This window comes from Acinonyx jubatus, chromosome D1 (genome assembly GCF_027475565.1).
Source record: "Acinonyx jubatus isolate Ajub_Pintada_27869175 chromosome D1, VMU_Ajub_asm_v1.0, whole genome shotgun sequence".
Lineage (NCBI taxonomy): Eukaryota > Metazoa > Chordata > Mammalia > Carnivora > Felidae > Acinonyx > Acinonyx jubatus.
This window is the reverse complement of record NC_069390.1, coordinates 41,882,244-41,909,754: the sequence shown is the minus strand read 5'-3', so window position 1 is coordinate 41,909,754 and position 27,511 is coordinate 41,882,244. Positions and strand designations below refer to the sequence as shown.

At 37.3% G+C, this 27,511-nt stretch overlaps 1 protein-coding gene across 21 annotated transcripts in view; it reads right to left on the bottom strand.

Annotated features, from left to right (window-relative positions):
• Positions 1-27,511, bottom strand: part of SOX6 (SRY-box transcription factor 6) — a 686,841-nt gene that overhangs the window by 602,568 nt on the left and 56,762 nt on the right. For all 21 annotated transcript variants that reach the window (XM_053203417.1, XM_053203416.1, XM_053203433.1 and 18 more), the window contains exon 4: positions 4,456-4,635. The gene's annotated coding sequence lies outside the window, so the exon portion shown is untranslated. The remainder of the gene's footprint in view (positions 1-4,455; positions 4,636-27,511) is intronic.

The window sequence follows — 27,511 nt, the reverse complement described above, 5'->3', positions numbered from 1 at the left end:
TGTCAATCTTGGCAATCAGTGTGAGCGGCCATGTCGTAAGTATTCAAAGCATTTCCCGTCGTGCAACATCAGAAAGTGAGTGGCCAGGGCATTGATCTGAGCGAGGGAGAGGAGGCAGGGCTCCCCTCCCAGACAACACAGGCAAGATGAGACAAGAGGCGAGGGAGGCAGCGAGCCAGGCAGGGAAGCTGGGAGGGAGGGGGAGGGCCGGAGGAAGAAGAAGGAGGGGAGAGCGAGAGGCAAAGGCAAGAGAGAACCGGAGAGAGAGGGCAGAGATCGGCGAGAGCAGAGGTTGGAATTGGAGAAGGCGCCTGGGAAGCAACTACTGGGAGAGAATTGGAAGGGAACAATGAAGCGAGTTGGGGTCAGAGGGGAAATGGGGACAAGTATTGGGTGGGAAAGAGACAGGCTGAGGAAGGCGTAAAGGACCTAAGGAGCACTATTAGGGCTGGGGCTGCTGGGAGGAGGAGTCAAGAGGAAGGCGAGCTGCAGTGGGGCAAAGGTAGACAACTGCAGAGGAAGAAAGAAGCAAACTGAACAGGAGGAAGGAAAGTGGGAGAGGGAAATGGAGGGCTGGTAATTTGTGTTTTGAAAAAGTTATGTGACAGTGGAGGAATGGGCTGAATATTAACAAGTACTGAGATGTAGAAGTGGACCACAAAAGTGAGTCACAGGAGATACAGAGAAAAGGAAGGACAGGGGCTGAAACAGACCAGGAAGAGGGAAAGATGGGTGAATATTAGGATGAATACTAAGAAGAATGAAAGAAAATGAAAAAGAGAAGTGGTCAAGAGAGTTTAAAAAGAGATGCAGGCACCAGAAATAAGGAAAACACACCATTTAGAAGGACCTCAGTCAATGGGGGAAGAGAAATTTATTTCAAGAGGAGGAGGAGGAGGAATTGAAAGAAAACAAGAAAAGGCAAGTGGCATTGGGAGATCCTTAATATCTGTAGGTGGAAATGTTCCGCAGGCCATGTGGATTATGAGTTTATGGATTAAAATGATCAGAAAAAACATGTACAAACTACCAAAAAAAACTATACCTTTACAACAATAAATAAAATAATGCCACACTTATTATATGGGTATGTTTGTGTTACGTGGAATTGGGTGGGTGATATATGTGTATTACCTCCACTTTGTAGAGGAAAAGATTTGAAGATACAATTTCAAGAGGGGTAGCTTGGAAGTTGTAGAAGAAGAAAAGAGTGTCTGTCACCCTGGGCGGCATGTAGAAATGCACAAGTCAGATGTAGGAAATTATATTAATAAAAGTCCCCCCCCAAAAAAAAACACATAAAGATTCTCTTTGATGCATGTATAGGATAGATAAGATTTGCAAGGGCACAGAATGGCCTAAAGGAGCAGAGACTTGGAACTTTATCTTAGTACACACAAGCTGAGCGACCAAGAGGGGAGGGAATATTCCTGGTGTCAGGTAGTAGAGATGCAGTGTAAAACAGATGAGAAAACCGGCTCTGACAACAGCAGACACAGAGCTAACTAGAGTCAGCGTGTACCACATGAGGCTGGCCTGCCTTAACCTAGGCCTCAAAAATAGACTAGATTTCAGAAACTGAGGTCAGTGGAGAGTCAAAATTACATCAAGGTTAAAAGCTTAAAGAGAGGTTCTGATGTACCTGCAGCATAACTACTGCAGAGATTTGTGGAGGAAAAGTCTTTACTATGCAGAAACTGATAGGACATGGCCATGTCGAGACATTTCATAAACAGGGACTTTGTGAAAGAAGATGTGAACCAGGATGATGGGTCGGGAATTATGACTAAGAAATTCAGAAAATTCATGGCAATCTAAAGTTGCCAAGACTTTGGACAAGACTTCCCACAGATTAAGTGATAAAAGTGATAAAGGGGAGAAAGCCTTGCCTTGATCACATTTACTGTAAAGAAAATGGAGAGAGTGAGCAAGCACAAAGGACAGAACAAGCTGAGATGTCAGTCATATATGGGCTTCTTAAAGTGTATTTTACATTTGGTTTCATAGGAATTCCAGACAAGAGAGGAAAAAGAAACCAGGGTGTGGATGAACATCTTGGATTAGTGGGGCAGAAGGAATAGCCAGATGCTTCTACCCCAGTAGGAAATAGGATGCTTGAGGATTGGGAGCTTGGGGACTGTAAGTTTAAAATGACTTGATGACTGTAGGCTGAGAAGACAGCTAGTCCCCCAACAAGAAATCTTGTGTCCCCACCACCCACAGCAACTTTCAGCACTGGAAAGGCTGTCCCCTGGGGCCAGAGCCTAGAGGCCCTCAAAGAGAACGCCTGGTATGCCTGGTACCTGGAAGGCCAGTTCCTTCCACCCCAGGCTTCCAGAACTACCAGGTGTGCCCCTTGACCTCCAAGGCCCAAGGGACAAACCCAGACCAGCGTTCCTAGCCTAGACTTGGGCCAAATCTTTTCTGGGGTTTGTTTTTAGTTGGGGGTTTGTAAGTGTGAGTAGCCAGGCCCGCGCTGGGTTCCAGAGCCTCGTGCTCTTCAGCCGCCTGTCCCAGAACTCAACCATAGGGCAAAAGAAAAAAAAAAAAAAAAAAAAAAAAAAACAACTCTCCAAAGCTTGAAGAGGTCAAAATCGAACGACCTGTCCTAAATGCCTGCAGAGTTTGGGCAGAGAGCTAAGGGGGTAGTTTCAGTCCCAAAGCCTGAATCCTCACAGAAGAGTCACCGGGAGAGGTGAAACATCTGGGACGGAACCGCTGGGCTGCCACTGGGTTCCTCGGAATTGCTGCGACAAGTCTGGCTTTTCAAGCACCAGCGCATCCATCTCTTTGAATCACACGGCATTAGGGATCTGGGGGGTAAGGGGAACCCCACCAACCAGATGCAGGCCGCTGGCAGGAGACTAAAAGAGGGGAAAGGCGACATTATCAAGATCTCTGGAGTCCAAGGCCCTAATACTGGGCCGCGGTGGACCTTCCGGTTTGGAGCGGCAGGAACTCTCTTTAGATTTTATCTAATAAACTGATACCAAAATAGATTGATAAGGCGGAACCCCGGAGCTGGTCACAACACTGATCCCTAAAGTTAAGAAACTAAAGTTTGGGGTCTCGATACTGCACTTCAGGCTGTACACGGGATGACACGTGGCCCTGGAGGCGGGGGTGCACCCTAAGGGTTCTCTTTCAAGCCTAGGGCACGACTGTACAGCGCAAGGGACGAAGCGGAGAGCGCTGCAGCGGACTGAAGTGCCGGGCTGTCCACCTGGTCCGCACTGGCCTGAGGGCTCCGAGAAGTCCCACAGGCAGCGGAGGACACCCAGGCACCTTACCGCCAGATCCAGGCGCACTCAAGCTCACTTGCCCCGGGGGTCCGAGTGCCGCGCGGCGCGAGAACCCTGGGCGCTGAGATGGGAGAACCAGAAAGGGAAGGAGGGGCGAACGCGTGGGGGCTAACTTACCTGTCGCAGCTGTCGCTGCCTCCGTGCTGTCCCGGTGTCCCTGCGCACAGCAACCAGCAAAGGCAACTCGGCTTTGCTAAGTTTGGCCTCGCACCTCCAGAGAAGAGGCGCGAACCCTCAAAGGAAAGGCGCGCGCAGTTCCTGGAGAAAGGTCCGCCTGAACTTGGGAAGGGCAACGCAATGAATTCTGCCAAAGAAGTTAATATTTAAAGCACCCACGCAAAAATCATAACGACTGTTAAAACCTCGAATTCTCCCCGTGAAGTCTCCTTACACCGGCCGGGCGAACGATTCAGATCTACATCTTAAGGTCGCTAACTTCTTTCAGGAAGGGCTTTATAGCTACTGTATAAATAGGACAAATATAAATGTCTTTACTTCCAAAACACGGGGAATGAGAACTTTTACTGAAACGAAGAATAAGTGAAAGAGTATAAAAAGCCAAAAGGAAGAAGTTGAAAACTTTAATTACAGCACGGAGAAAAGTTTTCGCAATTGTTTTCCTTAAACAGGGATAACAAACATACCAGCACTTCAGTAGCCCACCGCACTTCATTTAAGTTTGGTGTAACCAAATAACCCAAACTCCCAAATAACAGTGCCCTTGGGACTCTACCTCAAAGAGGTCAGAACTCGTGTTTCAACAACAAAAAGCCAAAAACAAACTGTGAATAATGCTCTGTGTTCTTTAAGACGTCATTTTGCAAAAGGACAAGGCATTGTCCCTGGACTTTAAATGGCTAGACAATAACATTAAATTTCATTTGAATCTGCGCGTCATCCTGTTGGGAAGACCACAGCGGTGGCGACAGTAGCAGCAGCACCGCCACAAAGGAGGTGGGAAAAGTGGTAAAAATGCATGAACTTTTTTCAAAGAAAAATAAAGATAAATCAAAAATAAGTTTTACAGACATGTTCTTCCTGGCTTAGGAAAGTTAATTTCTAAATGTGCTTCTGCTGTCTAAGGTGCAAAGCCGAGCGAGGGGAGTGCGTGGCTGGAATCTGCATGCTGATAAGAGAAGGCTGATGTACTTACAGTGACAGAGGGCAGGCTGCGGGAGAAAAGCTGTTTGTGTTAGCCTGCGAGTTACCCAGGGCTGCAGTGAGAGCAGAAGGGAGGAGTGGGAGTGCCAGTCTGCGTACACCTTCACCGCGTCTCATTACATCTGCCAGCCTCTCTCTCCCTCTCTCTTTCATTTCCACATTCCCTTTGTTCCTGAAAAAAAAATCTACACGTCACATCAGAGTCCCCAGATGCAGTCTACACCAAAGAAAAAAAAATGAATAATTCAATCAAACTGTGCATAGTCTCTAAGGCAATAAATCTATTGCACTTAAAGAAACGAAGGGTAATTACCACCATGGAATTAGAATAAGGCCAAAGACCCGAGATGTCGTTGAGTCTCTGGGTAAACTCCCCGGTCAAATAAAGTTTCATTTATTTAATCCTTTTGACATCTCAGATGGAAAGTCAAAGAAAGATTTTTAACTTATTTTAGAAGGATATTCACTTCTTTTTAAACACATTTTAAAAGGGGGGGGTGGGGGGGAGAGAAAAAGCCTAGGGCATACTACCCTTCTCAAAAGGCTCCAGAGGCAGCAGCATAGACCGGGCACAGACACAAATCAAGACAATGTGTCCGTGGAGCCCGTCCAGGGTCCATTCCTCCCCCCCCCCTCCTCCCACACTCACACTCCACCCTCCTCCACTCCCCTCTAATCAGACGAGGATCACCCTCCACTCTCACCCACCACCGCAGCGCAGCAAGAGGGCAGCTGGAATCTGGGAACCTTACCTGCAGCACCAAGACCTAAGAGAAATCGCGCTTCCCTGCCACCAACACCCCATGCCAGCCCCATGCACCCCTCCCTCCAAAGTCTCATAACCATCTACTTCTTCCATCTGCCTAAGCGAAACTGTAAACGGGATTTTCCCCCCACGATAGAATGGAAGCTCTGTACTGTACCGACTTCTGGATTTGCCCTGGGTTGAGTTTAGGGAATGTCTGGAAAGGAAAAAAAGGGGGGGGGGAGGAGGGGGGGTAGCTCAAGCCTTGTCCAAGTTAGTCAGAAGGCTGTGTTAGGCAGGAAAGAGGCTACGGGAGAAACAGCTGGAATGCAGACTTGCTGTGGATATCTCAGTTCTAGGAACCGTGTCCTTTCGTCCCGGAGGTAAGACTGTGTGACTGTCGCACGTTTATTCTTTCGCTGTCGGTGCCTCTCTTCCCCACTCCTAAGGACCCCTCCCACTCGGATCAGCGGGCATGCACCCCAGAGAAGGGCATAGCACGACGAAGGGTTTTTATTTTCCAGGTCTTTCTACTCATAAATTGTGGGTGTCATTGAAATGAAATTAGCAAATCTTCTACCGTTGGCTGCAGCGACCAAACCCTCTGTCCCCCTGCGGGTTGAGCGCTGATCTCGGCATCTCCCGCTGCAGAGCGTTCCTGCAGCGCCAGACGGCCGAGTCGCCTGGCCTGAAGGCTCAGGTGATGCCGAGGAGACTCGCGGCGTCCCAAACGGGTTCCGCTGAGGGTTTGCACCCCATCACCACCTCCCACTGCCCCCGCGCGCGCAGACGCACGCACACACAGACACACACAGAGATACACACACATTCTGACAATCTGGCCGAACTCCTCATTTATACTCAAGTCCCTTTAACCGTCAATTCAGCCCGCTTGAGAGCAGCGGGAAAACTAGGATGATACGTGGTTGAACTGCGAGGGTGCCAACCTCCCCTCGGGTTGTCCGAGCTCTGTTTACGTGCCTAAGTCGCCACCTTCAGGTAGAGCGAAAGACTGCGCCGGGCTCCCCGCTCGTCTAGACAAACCCCGCAGCCTTGGCTACAGCTGGGACCGCTTGAAAGGGAAGCGACCGGAGGGCCCGCGAGTAGACCCGCTGAGGGAGGCAAGGCCTGCTCTCCGAGACCGGGCTGAGAAGAGTGAGGCTAAACTGCACGCTCGCTAAAACCAATAGCCGAAAACCGAGCAAAGGCTCACTCTCCCAGCAAAGTACAAAGCTCCGGACCAAAGACTCTGCAGCTCCAAGACAGGCGCTGCTGTCCCGAAACTTCAAGCACTAACTCCCAGGCCAGTGACGAGGGGTGGAGGCAGCCTCGGAGAGGCGAAGCATCCGCTCCAGTCATGGCTGAGGACCGAGCTCCCTCTTTCAGTGACCTCGACTCAACTTGGACACCGCACTCCCCGGGGCTCCTGTCCCGCTTATTCCGTACCCACCGGGCAGAAGACAAAGGGACTCCGGGAGCGGCCAGACCCAAGGTCACTAGAGGCGGGCTCCCCGACAAGAACTGTACGCCTGAGAGGGACGCTGAGGCAACGCAGTCGCCTTTGCTTGCAGAGCTGGACACTTAGCTCTATAGTCGCCCATTTCTCAGAAAATCAGTCCTTCTGATTGTCTCGCAATGGATTCGGTAAAATAATGATTGTTAATTATTTCAGCGATTTTCAACTTTCCCACCCCTACTTCTACTGAATCCCTTTACCACCACTGTTCTTCCTGTATTCGTACCTTACATTTCAAAGATACCGGGCTTAGGTATCCCCTACCTAATCCTGAAATAACTTGTCGTTGTTCTTTGTTATGCCTGGACACTGCCTTCAAGGCTTGGGATGTCTGCAAAGCCACTCTAAGTCCATCCTCCTCGATGAAATGTGCCCCAAGGGTCCCTTGGTCTTCCCTGCTACTTGGGTGCATAGACATTCTTTAAATGCAATGCTTTATCAAAGGAGAGGAACAAAAATTTTATTTATCTCAAGAAAAAGAACAGTCAGGAACTATCTTGTGTTATATGAGGCCATAAATCACTCATTACTGATTTCAGCTGAGGCCTTCAGTATTTGGGTAGGCATAATAATAATAATAATAATTAATGAAATAAATTAAATTTTAAAGAAAGAACCACAGCTACCCAGTGCTAATCATGGACAACAGAAATGTCTTTTCAAAGAGAGAAGTAACACGCCCCCAAGCCAGACGCCCATTCCCTGGTTTCATGCCACAGCCTAACAAATTAACATTAGATCGCTCCTCCACTCATGTAGAAAGCTGAGTGTTATTGAATACAGTACTGAATTTTCCCAGGGAATCCCAATTATAGAAACACCTGTGCTAAGTAATGCTATTCTAATCCACTATGAAAACCTTAAGTATGTAATAGCCCTCAAATCATCTCATTTCTTAGTTGCAGTGGGGTGGGCCAACCTCATGGAAGAACATTAGACTTGTATAATGCCCCCAGAGCCTTATCTCAGAGGGGACTTGGTTTTACCATACATAATCCTGGCAGTTCATCTTCTCTTAAGTGAAAGGCATATAAACGTGAAGCCTAATGTAACTGGCAGAAACTAAGCCTGGGTAGAAACCTCATTTAAAGAAAAACCAAAGGCCAGTGACTACAAAACTGGAATACATGGCACCTGTGCAGTCAGGCACCCATTCCATGATCTTTAAATCAAAATGCTAACAACATGGAAGAAGTTGTCACTGTTTGGTATATATGCTTCACTTTACTATAAATAGAATATCAATGGCAAAATATAATGAAATAAAACCACCATAAGAAAGAATGCGGTAGAAACCAGAAAATATAAACCTCTACCAATTTTCCCCCCAAATACATATCAGACCTAATATTTTTAAATGCCAGACCTAATGTTTTTAAAATGCTTTCTGAAAGAAAATTATGTATTAAAGTACTGATTGTTTTATAGCTTAAGGCTGACAACACTAATGCCACTAAAATATCCAAATGAAAAGTGAAATTTTTATCAGTCATCCAAATGTTTGTCTTACAATGAACATAAAATTATTTTTCTAACTAAAGGTGATGTAAATAAATACATAGGTAAGTATGAATGTCACAAAAACCACAGAAGGAAAAATATGATAAAGAATTATAGGATAATTCAACCACAGAAATAACCCTTATTCACTAAAATTCAAAGGATCTGTCCCAATAGCATCCTTCTAAGATATCATGTTACCTTTCCATCATTAAGTAATATTTTTAAAGCATGTGCATTCCTACATATGTGCTTCTCTGTTTAAAGAAATACCTCTTCACAGATCTGAGGTTTACAATTCACTAAGATGATTACCATTCCATTCAGTATACACCTTAGCCACACTAGAAACATTTGATAAATCATACAGTCCCATTTCAATGCCTAATAAAAGACAAGCAAGGGGCACAAAAATAATGGTGTAAAACTGCTCGTTGATAAATAGCAAACACCAAAACAATAATCTCCTAATATTACTAGTCTTTAAAGGTTTGATAATTTACCTCAGCAACTATAGGCTTTATGTATCATTATGTTAGCATTGTTTTAAAAAACTGAATTTAACTAAGTTCTCTCATTTTAAAATTTGTTACTTAAGTTCTTTCCTCCAAATCCCAGATTGCTATTTTTAAATTTTCTAAATAGAGGATTTCTTTTGTGTGTGTGTTTTTAAATATCACAATTATGTGGAAGACGTTTGCTTGTTCTGCACATTTTTATTCACATTTAAATATTTATTGAGTGCCTATATGTGCAAAGCAAATAATTAAAAGTGTGTATTTTAAGGATCTATCCTTTTCACTTTTATGATTCAATAAATATTAATTAAATTTTCACATATACTGAAATTCAATTAATATACTGAAAAATATTTTTTACCAAATATGCCAGCAGAAGTATTCTGTTCAATACAAGTATATTTGATAATTACATATGATATTAATTCATTTTATGTGGCATATACTGTTTAAATTACCTCAGATATTTTTATTAAGCAACAAACTATAGACATTTCTAAAAGTTTTTCTGACTTATCAAAGTGTACAAATAAAAAACAGCTTTATTTAACAACAATCTATAGTTACAATCCAATTCCAAATAACATATTTTATGTATTTTACTCTTAAATCAGTTGTAAAAGAAACTGAAAACCATATCCTCAAATCAGTCTTTAATGTAATTGCTATGCCAAATTATTCTATAACTTGCTGGTTTTATTTCTCCAATATATATCATAATCATATATATCAGATAAAGCTATTATCAACCTAAAGTCAAACAAACAAATGAACGCTAAAAAACAAGTCAGTGTTCCAAGTATCTGGATGTTTGCAATTATTTAAATAACTCATTGGATTTTACTGAATTTTTACGTTTTCAGCAGGATGTTTTGCATTAGGTTTGAATATTTTCTTTTTAATGGGGGAGGGGGAAAGACAGCAACACTGAGAATCTGCAGCAATGATTATCCTTATGCTAATTCATGTCTGTTTAAGGCAATAGTAAATGAAAAGCTTCACTTATTCACACTTAAAGTTCTAGAATAGTAGGTTCCTGGGGAAAATATTTCAAGAGCTCAATACAGAAACCTCTTTTAATTGTACACAATATGTTATCAATCTACTTTCAAAGTTGATGGAGTTTAGTACTAAGCTGAATATTAAGCAAATAAGTGTTAACTATGTTCACTAGAATTAGCATATTTCAGATTATAGTTTATAAATTTTTAAGAGCATCAGCATCATGATATGGTTGCCATAGAAACTGCAACAATATGTCATTTCAATTAATTTTATATGCAGTGATAAGGCCTAGTTCTACATCACTTCAATACAAGTTTGAAAAGCAAAGACTGAAAAGCGATATAAATAGCAAATAGTGAGTTTCTAATTGATACCAGTTTAGAAACTAATAAAGTACAAGCCTTTTAAAAAGAAAAATACATAATGCATTCTAATTGCATAAAAGTACAGAAATTTAATAAAGGTCAGAAAATGTTTTAAAATAAGTACATTCTGAAAAAAAAGTTTTCACTAACAATCAACTACTTGACTTCTCTTAGTATTCCATACTTTAGTCACTTAGGTTTATTTATAAGTAACACAAATTATTAGTTATCACATATTATTTAATTATTAAACTATGGATGCTTTCTCTGTTCTTTAGGGATAGGTGCATTTGCTTTTACATTATAAAGTCAAAACAACTGGTGCCAAATTTTAATATTTTTTAAGTAATTATTGCAACAGATCCTTTTCACTTAGAAGGAAGCACAACGAATTATTGCGAGAAAACTTCTTAGCATGTCACTGCCAGAAATATTCCATTGACATTAATGGCTCAATTATTGGAACAGAAAAAGCTTATGAAAATAAAGCATGTATTTCCTAAAGAAAAAGTATGGCAAAAGATTTGGAGCTCTTAATTAATGTTCTCTGGCTAACAAAAACCTTTTCATTATATTTTCTATCATTGCACATTCTGATATGGAATATGCCCAAGAAAACTCTGAAAATGATTAGAAAAGGCAAATTATATTTAAGTCTATGTTTATCATGCAGCTTTTTTAGGTATAATGTAGCCTGTATTGCTAATAATTTCAGTTAATTACTACAAAGCAATGTCCTCAAAATATCTATAAAAATATTATAACACTAGAAGTATTTTTTAGAAAAATAAATGAAGACCGCATGTATGTATTTTCTAATGATAAAGAAACAATCTAAAGAAGAAAAGATAAACATACACAACTTATTCTCTGATAGGATTAAGAAGATTCCAAAGAAGCATTTAAATCCCCAGTTTTCCTGACAATTAACAATGAAAAACAGATGTTTACAAAGCTATTTCATATGCTGTCTTAAAAGACGACAAAAGATGGTTTGTGGATAGTAAGAAGGAACAGCCAGATAACTGCTTGCCGAGCGTATATTTAAAAAGCATTTTCATTGGCTCAGTTATTGTTAATAGTGAAAGAAAACACTTTGTGATGCACATACTGTATGACTGTGACTATAGAAAACTGCCATCATAAAGTCCTCAAAAACTCTTAAGATGTAATTTACAAAGATAATAATAACACAGAATTATTTCACTTCTCTGAATGCTACACATTTGCATACCAGGACTATGTACAATATACTCATAATACACATTCATAATAACAAGGACTTCTTAACACTATAACTACAGCATAAGATCTGTGCATTAGACAATTCATCCTACCAAGTTTTACTTATTGGTGTGAAAGTGTTAGTCTGAGGAAGGCAGGTGTTAGCTGTCCACACAACTGAAGACCAACACATTAACTACTACGTCACCATTGTGAGAAAATACAGTGATAAAACGGAAAATCGTGTGATCCTGCAAGGCAATAACAATATTATCTAGTAGTATCTATCTAGCATTATATTGGAAAATGTCAAATGAATATTTTTAAGTTTGTATGTCATAATTATGGACCTAGGTTTCAAAAAAACTTAAAACATAACTAATGTTTAATTGTTTTTGCTATTATTTCCTGAACCAAGCACCATGCTAGGCACCTTAAAAATATTTAATTTTTTAAGTATCTGGACATTTTTACTTTCTGGAAATATATCTTCATAGTGAATCTTCTTCATGAAGCATTAATCTCCTGCCTACATCACAGTATCTATGTATTTGGTATCCACTACAGATACTAGATAAGTAAATTCTGATTATTGTCCATGTTGTTTCTTGTTCTTATTCAGCAGATAATAAATAGATCCTTAAAAATAACAAATACAGTATTTCTTTTGCCTACATGGGTTACTTACTAAATTTACTCCTGACATTTTCTTTTTTTTTTTTTAAGTTTAGTCATTTATTTTGAGAGAGAGAGAGTGTGTGTGTAAGTGGGGGAGAGGCAGTGAGAGAGAGAGAGAGAGAGAGAGGGAGAATCCCAAGCAACCTCCACACCAACATCGTGGAGCCCAACACAGGGCTAGAATTCACAAATCAGGAGATCATGACCTGAGCCATAGTTGGATGCTTAACCAACTGAGCCACCCAGGAGCCCCATGACATTTTCTGTATTAGTCAAAATGGAAAAGATACTTTTGAAACAGAGTGGAGACAGGTACAATATTGCCATAGGTACAATGTGTACCTGGATTGGCACAAACTGAGCAAAAATATCTAATTATGAAACATTCTTGAATATATTAAAACATTTACATTTTTTAAACCAAAATTTTGCTTAACATATGAAAAATGACAGAAGATAATTACTTGTCCTTACAACTGTATGAAATATTCAATAAGCCATAAGCATTTATTTATATGAATATTATTATTGAAATTGAATGTATTTTACTGTGAAGCTTCAATTATCTCCCAGATTATAATAAAGTATGAAATATATTCATGTATTTTACTTCATTCAATTAAAAAATTTTTTAATGTAAATTAATTATTTACATGAACATTACAATTTATATTAGAAGCATGACATTTAAACACAGGGAATAAAGAAACTACCTTACACCAGCAACATTTTGGTCTTGATATTATATTAGTTAAAAGACTGCTGGGGCACATGGGAGGCTCAATCCATTGAACATCTAACTTCAGCTCAGGTCATGATCACTCACAGTTTGTGAGTTCGAGCCCCCCATCAGGCTCGCTCCTGTCAGCGAGGAGCCTGCTTCAGATCCTCTGTCCCCCTCTCTGTCAGCCCTTCCCTGCTGGTACTCTCTCCTCAAAAGAAATAAACATTAAAAAAAAAAAAGACTGTTAAAATCACCAACAGACTTCTAATTTAATATAGTATAGTATAAAATGTGAGCTTTCTCATTCTGCTTTTATCCATGTGTCTATATTTGGAAAAGTGTGCAATCTAAATTTTCTATGAACAGTTTTTCATCTTAGAAACTTAAATAAAATATATTCTACAATTAGCAAACTTGGTTTTGGTCTCTTTGTAATTAGTATTTCACACAGTGATGCATATAACAGCTAATATTCTGCTGCTCTATAGTTACACAAGGAGTGTTCATATACTACTTAGTTATTTTGTGGTGTCCTTAAGTAAACTAAAAATCCCAAAATGAGAGAACTAAGAACAATTTACCCAAGCTACATCTAAATGTGTAAAGCATGGGTGCTAAGAAGAGTCAGAAAAGAATAACAGTATCTGGTTTCCTTAAGCATATAGTTCTCTCATTCATCACAAGTTATTCCAGCAGATGCACTGAAAGATGCATAAGATACATTGAAATGAATAGTCATTCAAATGTCACAAAAGGCAAATACAATCTAGAAGCAGTGGAAGTAATATCTCACTTTCCCAGAAAGTATAGTGATGTACAAAAAGGTGATCTAGAGTATCAGATTATTTTAATATTAGTCTTGTTCTCATTGACTATATATATTTAGACTACCCTAAACAAGAGTTCAGCATACAGTTTAATAAATCAGCTTCTAAAATAATTTATACATAACTGCAGAATTTTTCAGATTGCCAAGTTTCAGATGGCCAATTTTTTTCAGATGTGCCCTTTCATACATCTATTAATAATCTTGTATTCTAAGTCATTTCTACTTCCAAGGCACTACTTCTACATTCACTAGTCATTATCTATTGTCTTCTTGTTTTAGCAAGTGCATGTTTAACTCTTGTTTTCAATTTATATGTTATCTAGTTAATATTCAGTGCAATATTGGTTTCAGAAGTATAATTCAGGGCCACCTGGGGGACTCAGATGGTTACGCATCCAACTTCAGCTCAGGTCATGATCTCATGGTTCATGAGTTCCAGTCCTACATCAGGCTTTGTGCTGGCAGCTTGGAGCCTGGAGCCTACTTCAGATTGTGTTACCCTCTCTGTCTGCTCCTCCCCTGCTCTTTCTCTCTCTCTCTCTCCTTCTCTCTTTCTCTCTCTCAAAACTAAATAAACATTAAAAATTTTTTAAAGAAGAAGCAGAATTCAGTGTTTCACCACTTACATACAACACCTAGTGCTCATCATGACAACTGTCCTTCTTAATAAGCATCACCTATCTAGCCCATCTCCCATCCACCTCCCTCCACAACCCTCACTTTGTTCTTGATCATTAAGAGTCTCTTGTGGTTTGTTTCCCTTTCTTCTCTTTCCCCATCCTCTTCCCATATGTTCATCTGTTTTGTTTCTTAAATTCCCACATACGAGTGACATCCAGATGGCTAACAGACACATGAAAAGATGCTCAACATCACCCATCATTAGGGAAGTACAAATCAAAACCATGATGAGATACCACCTCACGCCTGTCAGAATGGCTAAAATTAATAACACAAGAAACAACAGGTGTTGGCAAGGATGTGGAGAAAGGGGAACTGTCTTGCGCTGCTGGGGGAATGAAAACTGTACGGTACAGCTACTCTGGAGAACAGTATGGAGGTTCCTCAGAAAACTAAAAATAGAACTACCCTATGACCCAGCAATTGCACCATTAGGTATTTACCTAAAGTGAATGTTTAATTCTTATATGTCATCTCTCCCATCTTCCCAATATAACTATATAACAACTCGTGGCTAAATTAAGTCAGTGCTTACATCATCACACAAAGTAAATTTTGTACATGGCTAAGTCAATACATGTCATAAATACATGCCATTTATTTCATAACTTCTTTGTTTTTACTTATCGAAAGCCTCACATATAATAATCTACTAGTTTTTTTGTGAGCTTATCATCACTTTTCCCACAAGTTTTCGCCCATCAGTATTATTTTCCAAATTGTCAAATAAATCACCTTTCAGCTCAAATTCAAACTGACTGCTCTCCATGCCTTTGCATAATTCTCACTCTGGTCTTTGTCTTTATATTTTCTTGTGTTGCCTCCCGTATCTTCCCCATCTTACTGGAGCACATTCTCTGGTAGCTTCTTTAACAAAAAAGTTGTATGAAGAGTAAATTTCAGGGACGCCTGGGTGACTCAGTTAAGTGTCAGTTAAGTGTCAGTTAAGTCAGTTAAGTTAAGTGTCAGACTTTGGCTCAGGTCATGATCTCACCACTTATGAGTTCAAGCCCCATGTCAGGCTCTGTGCTGACAGCTTGGATCCTGGAGCCTGCTTCAGTTTCTGTGTCTCCATCTCTCTCTGCCCTTCCCCCGCTCTCGCTCTCTCTCTCTCTCTCTCTCTCTCTCTCTCTCTCTCTCTCTCTCGTGCATGCGCACTCTCAAAAATAAACATTAAAAAAAAATAAGTAAATTTCTGTTGTTAATACATCTGACAAGTTATCTATCTCTCATGACATTCAGTTGATAGTTTGGTTAGGTATAAAATTCTAGGCTGAAATCTTTTCTCTCAAAATTTTGTGTTCCATTATGCTCTAAACATCAGTGTTGACATTGAGATGTCTGCTTCCTAATCTGACATGACCTACTTTTGTTTTTTTTCTCTGGAAGCTTTTGGAATCCCTGTCCCTATTGTTTTAAAATTTTACAAAAATGCACTTGGTGTAGATATTTTTTCATTCATTGTCTTGGATACATGGATGTTCTTCTAATCTGAAAATTCATGTCTTCAGTTCTGGACACTTTCTTATATTTTTCCTTTTTCTACCCTATTCTATTTCCTATTCTTCTTTTCTGGAATGCCTATTGTTGGAATGTTGAAGCTTCTAAAATGATTCTCTAAAATTCTTACTTCTTTACTTTCCATCTCTTTAATTTTATTTGATTTTCTTGGTGCTTACAAGTTTTCTTCCCCTAATAAAAGAACAGAGTTTCGTAAAGAAAAGATCTTTCGTCTCTGCACCTCCCAGCTTCCTATTTTTAAATGTGACTGTGATGTCTAGAGTAGCAAGACCTGTCTTACAATCATAAAACAATACATACCAAGATAAAAAGATAACTCAAAAATTCAAAATCAACTAGAACTGGTCCTGACACATAGCAAGTACTCCATAAGTACTTGTAAAATGAATAAATGTTCAATGAATAATGCAAGTGGTAGGGCAGAAGTATAGAAAGAGTCTAAGACTTTAATAGCATCACTATACTGCTCTAACAGCCCTAAACTTTCAAACTCTAGACTTCTTTTCACATGAAATAAATAACTGTTTTCATTAACTGCATTTCAATAACTATTTGCAAGCCAAAAACATTCCTTACTAATATGGACCTATAATAAGTATTCACTTAGTGGTAGATAGTATTAGCCTTATTCTAAATGTCATATCTCATTTAGGTATACTATTATCCTCATTCTTTATGTCCGATAATTAAAATTTTTATAATACTTGCAGCTTTCTTCTCTGAGTTCTCCACATCCCTCTAAAGTTGTAGAGCCTGGAACTGGGTACTATTTCTAGAAAAAGATGTATCTCTGCTTTCACAGAATGTCACAAAGGGAAGATCTGGTCACTGATTTTTTTCGTACACTATTCTTATTTATGCTTAATCACACCTGCTTGGTTTTTTTGGGTTTTTTTTAATTTTTTTAATATGAAATTTATTGTCAAATTGGTTTCCATACAACACCCAGTGCTCATCCCAACAGGGGCCCTCCTCAATGCCCATTATCCACCTTCCCCTCCCTCCCACCCCCCATCAACCTACTTGTTTTGTTTAACAACTAAGTCACTTACTTTGTTTACTATATTCTAATCTCTGGATTATTTTCCTTTGCAAGTTTATTGTATTAATTTTTTAAAAAAATAAGTATTACAATATTCATTATAACTGGTATAACTGGTGGGATAATACTGATATATATATATACATATATATATATGTGTATATATATATATATGTATGTATATATCAAAAGAGTGAAAAATCAGCCATCAAAAAGAGTGAAATCTTGCCATTTGCAATGACATGGATGAAGCTAGAGTGTATTATACTAAGCAAATAAGTCAGTCAGAGAAAGACAAATACCATATGATTTCACTCACATGTAGAATTTAAGAAACAAAACAGAGGAACATATGGGAGGAAAAGAGAGACAGAGAGAGAGAAGCAAACCATACGAGATTCTTAACTACAGAGAATAAACTGAGGGTTGATGGAGGAGGGTGGATGGATAGAAGATGGGCTAAATGGGTGATAGGTATTAAGGAGGGGACTGGTGGTGAGCACTGGTTGTTACATGTAAGTGATGAATCACTAAACTCTACACCTAAAACCAATTTTACCATATATGTTAACTAACTATAATTTAAATAAAAACTTGGGAAAAAAGAATAAAAAAAGTAAAACTTTTTGGAGATGTTATGACTATGTACTTTTACAAGCTTAAGAAATCTACCCATCATGAGAACTAATAAATAAATTTAACAAGGTCACAGCATATAAGGTTAGTATTTTTAAAAATTAGTGAATGCACATATATCAGGAACAACAATTGGAAAATGAGGTTAATACCAACCATGCTTGTTAAATTTCTTCAACTTATAGTTTCATAATTTCTAATCCTTTTTGCTATGCTTTTTTTGATCTCTTTGGACATCATAAACATACTCACTTTAAAGCCTTTATCAGACTCTTACAAACTCGATTTACATGTAACACATTTCTATTTCAATTATAAATTTTTGTTGATTTCGGATGTCTGCCTTAAATTGTTTTTTCATATGTTTTTGATTTTAGCTTTTAAGTTTATGTAAAAATTTTAATTTTGTGTACTTCTCTCTCTTTACTCCCCTCTCATTTAATATATTTGTAATTACATCCATCTAACCCCTCAGTTCCCAATTCAGATCCAGATCATGCTACAGTGACTTGGGGTCCTTGCCATATAATGATAAAGGGGATATTGATTAAGCTATGACTTATGGCAGCAAGAGGTAGCAAATGCTATATCTTCCTGTCATTAGATTCCCATAATCAGCTCTTGTGAAATTTCACAGTTCTTTACATATTCTTTATATTTTTAAAATATTAGTGTTTATTAATTTCACATGTGCAAAATAATCTTCTTCCAATTTATTCATTCTCTTACTATTGAACTTTGAGAGTTTCTTATATGTTCTGAATACAAGTCCTTTAGCACCACACAGTTTTGGAAATATTTCACCAAATCTCTCCCTTGCCTTTCCTCTCTTTACAGTGTCTTTAGGAGAGCTAAAGTTTTTAACTGGATGAATTCCAATTTATATTATGGACTGTGTAGTTGTGTCATATCTAAAAAATATTTGGCTAAGCAGCAGTTATAAAAAAAATTAAATTAAATAAAAAAACAAAGCATAAGAGACGCTTAAAAACTGAGAACAAACTGAGGGTTGATGGGGGGTGGGAGGGAGGGGAGGGTAGGTGAAGGGTATTGAAGAGGGCATCTTTTGGGATGAGCACTGGGTGTTGTATGGAAACCGATTTGACAATAAATTTCATATATTAAAAAATAATAATAATAATTAAATAGCAGTTATAAAAAAATAAAATAAAATAAAATAAAATAAAATAAAATAAAATAAAATAAAATAAAATAAAATAAAATAAAAATATTTGGCTAAACAGAGCTCACAAAAAATTCCCCATTTTCTTGTAAAAATGTAATAATTTTAAGCTTTACACTTAAGTCTTTGATCCATTTTGAGTTAATTTTTGTATATGGAATATTGTTCAAGGTTCTTTTTTGGTGTTTTTTCTCTCCCTGCCCAACACCCACTTATTCAATTCCTCCAGCACCATTTTTTAAGACTTTTTCCTTTGAATTGTCTCTACTCCTTCATTGAAAGTCAACTGCCGTATATATTTAGGTCTATTTCTAGACTCTCTATTCTGTTCCGTTGGTGTATGTGTCTATCCTGAATATCACAATGTGTTGAATACTATAGCTTTAGTGTAAATCCTCCAAATCTATTCCTCTTTTCCGCCATTCTAGTTTCTTCTCTTTTCCATATAAATGTTAGAATCAGCTTGTTAATTTCTACAAAAATCCTGTGGAATTTTGTTTGGAATTGCATTGAATCTATAGATCAGGTTGGGGAGGACTGGTATCTTCACAATATTCATTGTCTTAATTAATGAACACAGTATATCTGTTTCTTTAGGTCTTCTCTGGTTTCTCTCACTGGCATATTGTATTGTTCATATAGCATACAGATCTCATGAATATTTTTGTTAGATTTTTACCTACAAATTTCATATTTTTGGTATTACTGTAAGTGGTACATTGTTAGTTCTTTTTCCAATTGTTCATTATATTTAGATATAAAAATAGTTTTTATATATTTTATCCAACAATCATGTTAAACTTACTTATTAGTTCTGGTAGGGTTTTTTTGTTTTGTTTTGTTTTGTTTGTAGATCCTTTGAGATTTTCTACATAAACAATCATTTCATCTGAGAATAAAGAGAGATTATTTTTTCCTCCCCAACCCATATGCCTTTTATTTCTTTTTCTTAATTGTAAGAGAAGTCTTCCTACTCTTGGACATGATATAGAATCTCCATATTATTCAGTGTTTTCTAATGTCATTTGGGGTAAAGATTGAATACTTGTACAACAAATTCTTTTTTCTGGAGCACGGAACTATTTTACATTTCCCAGACTCCCTTGCACATAGGAGTGACAAATGTAATGGAATCACAGTTGAAAGAATGGGAGAGAAAGTAATGCACACCATTTCTACTCCTTGCCCACAGGAGTTGCTAGCTCTAGCACTAGCAACTTCTGCATGATCCTGTATGTCTGTTTATTATAGCAACCTTGGAAGCTACATGTTAAATATGGCAGAGCCAAAATAACGGAAGGAGCCTGAGCACCTAAATCTGTACTTAATGGAAAGCCACCCACTAATCCAAAACACCTGTTATGGATTATCCTCAGAAAGAAGGAAACATCTACTGTGGTAAACCACTGACAAGTGAAGTTTATCTGTTAAACCAGCATGACTCTAACTAATACATTATTCCATAAAGTTTTGTAATATTATCCTCAAAGATTCTTGCAATCTTCTGTTAGAGGTATTCTTAGGTACTTACATTTTTTTGCTATTATAATTGGTCTTTTATTGCATTTTCTAATGCTTTGCTTCTAAGGCTATAAATATACAATTATTTTCTAATTATATATCCAGAAATATTGATAAATTCTCTTATTAATTCCAATAACATATCTGTAGATTAATTTTGCTTTTCAAAGTAGATAATCATATAATCCACAATGATCCTTTCACTTAGTTCTTTCCCTGCCTATTCCACATAAATCAGAACCTGAATTACAATTTGTATAAAAGAGGTAATAGACAACAGCCATGCCTTTTTTGTGATTATAAAATGAATGCTTTCACTGTTGCAAAATTGAATTTGATCTATAAAGTAGGGTTGTGGTAGTATCCTATCTCGTATTAAGAAAATCCTTTTCTATTCCAATTTTGTTAAGATGATTTTTTATCATAAATGGATTTAGAATTTTTTCATGCAGTTTTTGCCATTTTTTGAGATGCTCATGAGGTACTTCTCCTTCAGTCTTTTGGGGTATTGAACTATTGGACCACAAACTGCTCATTGTCACCCTGTATTAATTCTTCCCTTTTCCTTTAGGTAACAGGACCACCTTCAATTTTAGCAGGGTACCTTTTTGTTCAACTAGGCCAAAAAGGTGAGAAGATTCTCTTGATTTAAAAAATTCAGGTCCCTTAAGCTCAGGATTCCTCTCCTATACTTCAAATTACTATACTTGTCCCCCATCATGTCATCCTGTTAGAATTTGGACTTGGAATGTCACCACATGGAAATGGTGATACCTTAGCTTCTGCTCTTGCTGAGAGTAATAAGCTGTCCTTTATCTCTGATCTAGGTGTTTCATATATTCTGCCAATATCCGTAATACTGTGACAGGCTAACTTGTTCACTTGCAAGCAGAGTTAAATATCAGACCCTTCATAATTTCTGACAATCTTCTAAGAGATTTTATTATTAGATGCCCATGCATTATTTAGATGTTTTTAAATTTCCAAATGTATTCTTTTTTCTAGTTATATTTTTCTTATTGATTTCTAACTAATTATATTGGAATGAGAAATGAAATACTCCTTTGAAATTTGTTTAAATTGTTCTCTGGGGTAGTATATGCTCAATTTTGAAATACATTCCATTTATACTTGAAAAGAAAAAATATTATCTGATTGTTGGGTAGAACATAGGTTCATTGGATTATACTTATTGTGTTCTTCAAATTTTTTCTATATCATTACTACATTTAGTGCGCTTGATAAATTACTGAAAGAGAGGTTTTAAAATCTTTTGTAAATTTCTCCTTTAAGTGCTGTGTATTTTGCATTCATACATATTGAAGTCATGCTACTAGAGATTTAAGATAGTAATATCTTATTAGTGTCTTATTCTGTGTTTTATTACACAGTTACTCTCTTGATCTCTAATCACTTTTATTGCTTTATTTTATCTATCAATATACTTATATTACCTTTCTTTCTGATAGTATTTACCTAGTATATTTTTTAAATTCTCTGTTTTTCTCCAACCTGTGTCCTTATGGTTTTTTTTTAAGTTCATTTTATTTTATTTTTAAGTTTTTTATTTTAATTTATGTTAATGTATAATTCATATACAGTGTTCTATTAGTTTCAAGTGTACAATATAGTGATTCACCAACTGAGTATACATTACTCAGTATTCATCAGAAGTTTACCCTTACAACCTCATCACCTATTTCATCTATTCCCCCACCCACCTCCCCTCTAGTAACCATCACTTTGTTATCTATAGTCAAGAGAATATATTTCTTGGTTTGTCTCGCCCTCTTTTTTTTTTCCTTCGCTCATTTGTTTTGTTTCTTAAATTCCACATATAAGTGAAATCACGTTATTTGTCTTTCTCTGGCTGACTTCTTTCGTTCAGTATTATACTCTCTATCTCCACCCATGTTGTTGCAAATGGCAAGATTTCATTCTTTTTATGTCTGAAAACATTCCACTGTATGTATGTATGTGTGTGTATATATATATACCACCTCTTCTTTATCCATTCATCTATTGATGGACACTTGGGCTGCTTCCATAATTTGACTATGGTAAATAATGCTGCAATATACATAGATGTGCATGTATCCCTCTGAATTACTGTTCTGTATTTTGAGAGGATAAATACCTAATAGTGCGATTACTGGATCTTAGGGTAGTTCTATTTTTAACTTTTTAAGGAAACTCCATAATGTTTTCCACATCATCTGCATCAGTTTGCCTTCCCATCAATATAGTACACGAAGATTCCTTTTTCTCCACATCCTCACCAATACCTATTGTTTCCTGTGTTGTTGATTTTAGCCATTCAGACAAGTATGAGGTAATATCTCATTGTAGTTTAGATTTGCATTTCCCTGGTGATGAGTGATGTTGAGCATCTTTTCATGTATCTGTTGGCTATCTGGATGTCTTCATTGGAGAAATGTCTTCTGCCCTTTTTTTTATTGGATTATTAATTTTTTGGATGTTGAGTTTCATAACTTCTTTACAAATTTTGGATACTAACCCTTTACATGTCATTTGCAAATATCTTCTCCCACCCAGTAGGTTGCCTTTAGTTTCATTGATTGTTTCCTTTGCTGTACAGAAGCTTTTTATTTTGATGTAGTCACAATAGTTTATATTTGCTTTTATTTCCCTTACTTCAGGAGACATATCTAGAAAAAAGTTGCTATGGCCTATGCCAGAGAAATTACTGTGCTCTCTTCTAGAATTTTCATGGTTTTAGGTCCCACATTTAGGTTTTTAATACATTTTGAGGTTTTTTGTATGTATGGTGTCAGAAAGTGGTCCTGTTTCATTCTTTTGCATGCAGCTGTCCAGTCTTCCCAATACCATTTGTTGAAGAGACTGTCTTTTTCCCATTGGATATTCTTCTCTAGTTGACCATATAATTGTGGGTTTATTTCTGGGTTTTCTTTCCTATTCCATTGATCTATGTGTCTATTTTATGCCAATACTATACTATTTTGATTGTTACAGCTTTGTAATATAACTTGAAATCTGGAATTGTCATGCCTCCAGTTTTGTTTTTCTTTTTCAAGATTTCTTTGGCTATTCAGGGTCTTTTGTGATTCCATACAAATTTTAGGATTGTTTGTTCTACCTCTGAAAAATGCTGAAAAATGTTGTTGGTATTTTGATAGGGATTGCATTGAATGTGTAGATTACCTTGAATAGTATAGATATTTTAACAATATTTATTCTTCCAATCCATGAGCATGGAATGTCTTTCCATTTCTTTGTGTTATCTTCAATTTCTTTCAACAGTGTTTTATAGTTTTCAGAGTACAGGTCTTTCTTTTGGTTAGGTTTATTCCTAGGTATCTTTTTATTTTTGGTGCAGTTGTAAACTGGATTCTTTTCTTAATTTCTCCTTCTGCTGCTTCATTGTTGGTATATAGAAATACATCATATTTCTGTACATTGATTGTGCATCCTATGACTACTGAATTTGTTTATCTGTTCCAGTAGTTTTTTGGTGGAGTCTATAGGGTTTTCTATATATAGTATCATGTCATCTGCAAATAGTGACAGTTTTACTTCTGCCTTATCAATTCGGGTCTTTTATTTCTTTTTGTTGTCTGACTGTTGTGACTAGAACTTCCAGTACTATGTTGAATAAAAGTGGTGAGAGTGGACATCCTTGTCTTATACTTGCTCTTAGGGGAAAAGCTATCAGTTTTTCACCATTAAGGATGATGTTAGCTGTAGGTTTCCCAGAAGTCTTTATTATGTTGAGGCATATTCCCTCTAAACCTACTTTGTTGAGGGTTGTTACCATGTATGAATATTGTACTTTGTCAAATGCTTTTTTGTGTGTTTATTGAAATGATGATATGCTTCTTATCCTTCTTCTTATTGATGAGATGAATCACATTGATTGATTTGTGAATATTGAAACAAACTTGCAATCCAGAAATAAATCCCACTTGATTATGGTGAATGATTTTTTAGTGTATTGTTAGATTAGGTTTGCTACTATTTTGTTGAGGATTTTTGCATCTACGTTCATCAGAGATATTGGCCTGTAGTTCCCTTTTTTAAATTTTTTTAATTTTTTTATTATATGAAATTTATTGTCAAATTAGTTTCCATACAACACCCAGTGCTCATCCCAAAAGATGCCCTCTTCAATGCCCATCACCTACCCTCCCCTCCCTCCCACCCCCCATCAACCCTCAGTTTGTTCTCAGTTTTTAAGAGTCTCTTATACTTTGGCTCTCTCTCCCACTCCCACTCTAACCTCTTTTTTTTTCTTTTTTTTTCCTTCCCCTCCCCCATGGGTTTCTGTTAAGTTTCTCAGGATCCACATAAGAGTGAAAACATATGGTATCTGTCTTTCTTTGTATGGCTTATTTCACTTAGCATAACACTCTCCAGTTCCATCCACGTTGCTACAAAGGGCCAGATTTCATTCTTTCTCATTGCCACGTAGTACTCCATTGTGTATATAAACCACAATTTCCTTATCTATTCATCAGCTGATGGACATTTAGGCTTTTCCCACAATCTGGCTATTGTTGAGAGTGCTGCTATAAACATTGGGGTACAAGTGCCCCTATGTATCAGTACTCCTGTATCCTTTGGGTAAATTCCTAGCAGTGCTACTGCTGGGTCATAGGGTAGGTCTATTTTTAATTTTTGAGGAAACTCCACACTGTTTTCCAGAGTGGCTGCACCAATTTGCATTCCCACCAACAGTGCAAGAGGGTTCCCGTTTCTCTACATCCTTGCCAGCATCTATAGTCTCCTGATTTGTTCATTTTGGCCACTCTGACTGGCGTGAGGTGATATCTGAGTGTGGTTTTGATTTGTACTTCCCTGATGAGGAGCGATGTTCATCTTTTCATTCTTCTGCATGTTGCTGTCCAGTTCTCCCAGCACCATTTGTTAAAGAGACCGTCTTTTTTCCATTGGATATTCTTTCCTGCTTTGCCAAAGATTAGTTGGCCATGCTTTTGTGGGTCTAGTTCTGGGGTTTCTGTAGTTCTCTTTTGTAGTGGTGTCTTTATCTGGTTTTGCAATCAGGGTGATACTGTCTTAATACAATAAATAAGGAAGTTTTCTTTCCCTGTGTCCTTGTGTTTCACAAATGCTTTTACAAGTACAACATATATAGCTGATATTTTATTTTTAATCTAGTAGAATAATATTTGCTTTTAAGTGATGAGTTTAATATATTTATATTTAATGTGATTGCTAATATATATGTTTATTGGTACAATCATTATTTTGTGTTTTCTTTTTATCCTGCTTTTTCTGTTTTCTGCTTTTTTCTCTCATTTTTTTTTTTTCTTATTTTAGATTCACTGAGTTACTGTCTATTTTTTCTCATTCCATTCTCCCTCCTCTATTAGTTTGGAAGTCTGTATCAACTAGGATCAGGACTAGCTGCTTAAGCTTTCTGATATAAAACAACACAAATACAAATAACAGTGGCTAAAACAAGATAGGAATTTATTTTTCTTTTATTTAAAAGATGTCCAGAAATAGTTCAGGGCTGGTATAGGTGCTTCAATATCATAAAGAACCCACATCCCTTCTATATTTCTGCACAATCATCCTAGGCCATGCTTGCAGACTTAAAACCACCCTCTTCGTCCAAGATTGTCTAACATGGTTGCTGTAGATGCAGTTGTCACATCTATATTGCATTCAGCAGAAGAAAAAAAGAAGACACAAAGGCCCATCTCCCACCTAAGAAAATGGCTTTTGAAGAATCTTTGAAAATTCCACACTGCACTTCTGCTTAAATATCTGAACTGAGTCACATAACTAGACCTAACATGAGAAGCCAGGAAATGTCTTCTGACTGCAAACACTAACAACGTAAATGAAACAGGTTCTGTAACTAAGGCACAATGCACATTTGCCTCTTCCATGAAGTTATACATTCTATTCTATCCATTTTGTGATTAACATATAAATCTTTAAAAATTAATATATTTTATTCTTTCCCCAAACAATACATAGACTTTAAGCTCTTTAACTCTGATCAATACCTTCTAACTTTGAAGCTATTTGTCTAATATTCTGATTCTATATAGTTTCTAAACCCTATATGATTTTTGTTGTTTATCCTTAGTACTTATTTAAGTTGATCGCATTTTAACCAATTTACTGCTAAGCATTATATATCATATACATTATTCACTATTCTTTCTTGCTTTGCAGACCTTTCATCTTGAATCACTTTCTCTCCGCCTGACATGAATCCCTTAAAAATTTCTTTTAGTATGGGTCTGCTAGTTACAAACTTGCTTATTTTCATTTGCCTTGCTCTAAAAACTATTTCACTGGGTGCACAAATTCATACTTATAATCATTGTTGAAAATATTCTATCTCTTATCTTTCTCTGTTCCTGATAACAAAACAGCTGTTAGTCTAACTGTTATTCTGAAAGGTAATCTTCCTCCATGTTGCCCTTAAGATTTGTTTTGTTTTGTTTTGTTCTGTCTTTTGTGCTCTCAAGTTTCACTACAGCTATGAATTCTAATAAATAGGGGCGCCTGGGTGGCTCAGTCGGTTAAGCATCTGACTTCGGCTCAGGTCATGATCTCGCCGTCTGTGGATTCGAGCCCCGCCATCGGGCTCTGTGCTGACAGCTCAGAGCCTGGAGCCTGTTTCAGATTCTGTGTCTCCCTCTTTCTCTGACCCTCCCCTGTTCATGCTCTCTCTCTCTCTCTCTCTCTCTCTGTCTCAAAAATAAATAAATGTTAGAAAAAAAATTTTTTTAAGAATTCTAATAAATAAAGTAGATGGCATGTAAGAACAGATGGGCAATGCAAGCAGAGAGATAAAAATCCTAAGAAAGAACTAAAAAGAAATGCTAGAGATCGAAACACTGTAACAAAAATAATGTCTTTCAAACACTTACTAGTAGACTGGACACATGTCAGGAAAGAACCTCTGAGCTTGCAGATATACCAACAGAAACATTGCAAAGTGAAAAACAAAGAATGCAAAGAATGAAGAAAAAAGTGGGGTTGGGGTGAGGGGACTGCAGAACAACTACAAAAGGTGTGACATACACATAATGAAATACAAGAAGAGGAAAAAGAGAAAGAAACAAAAGAAATATTTGAAACAATAATGACTGAGAATTTCCACAAATTAATGTCAGTTACTGAACCAAAAACTCAGGAATCTCAGGGAACACCAAGCATCATAAGTGAAAAAAAAAAAAAAAATACACTTGCACATATAATCTTAAAGCTACAAAAAAAACCCCACCAAAGATAAAGAAAAAATCCTAAAAGAAGCCAGAGGGGTGAAAAGACCACCTTGCCAATAGAGGAAGAAAGATACGAATTATATCTAACTTCTCCTCAGAAACCATGCAAG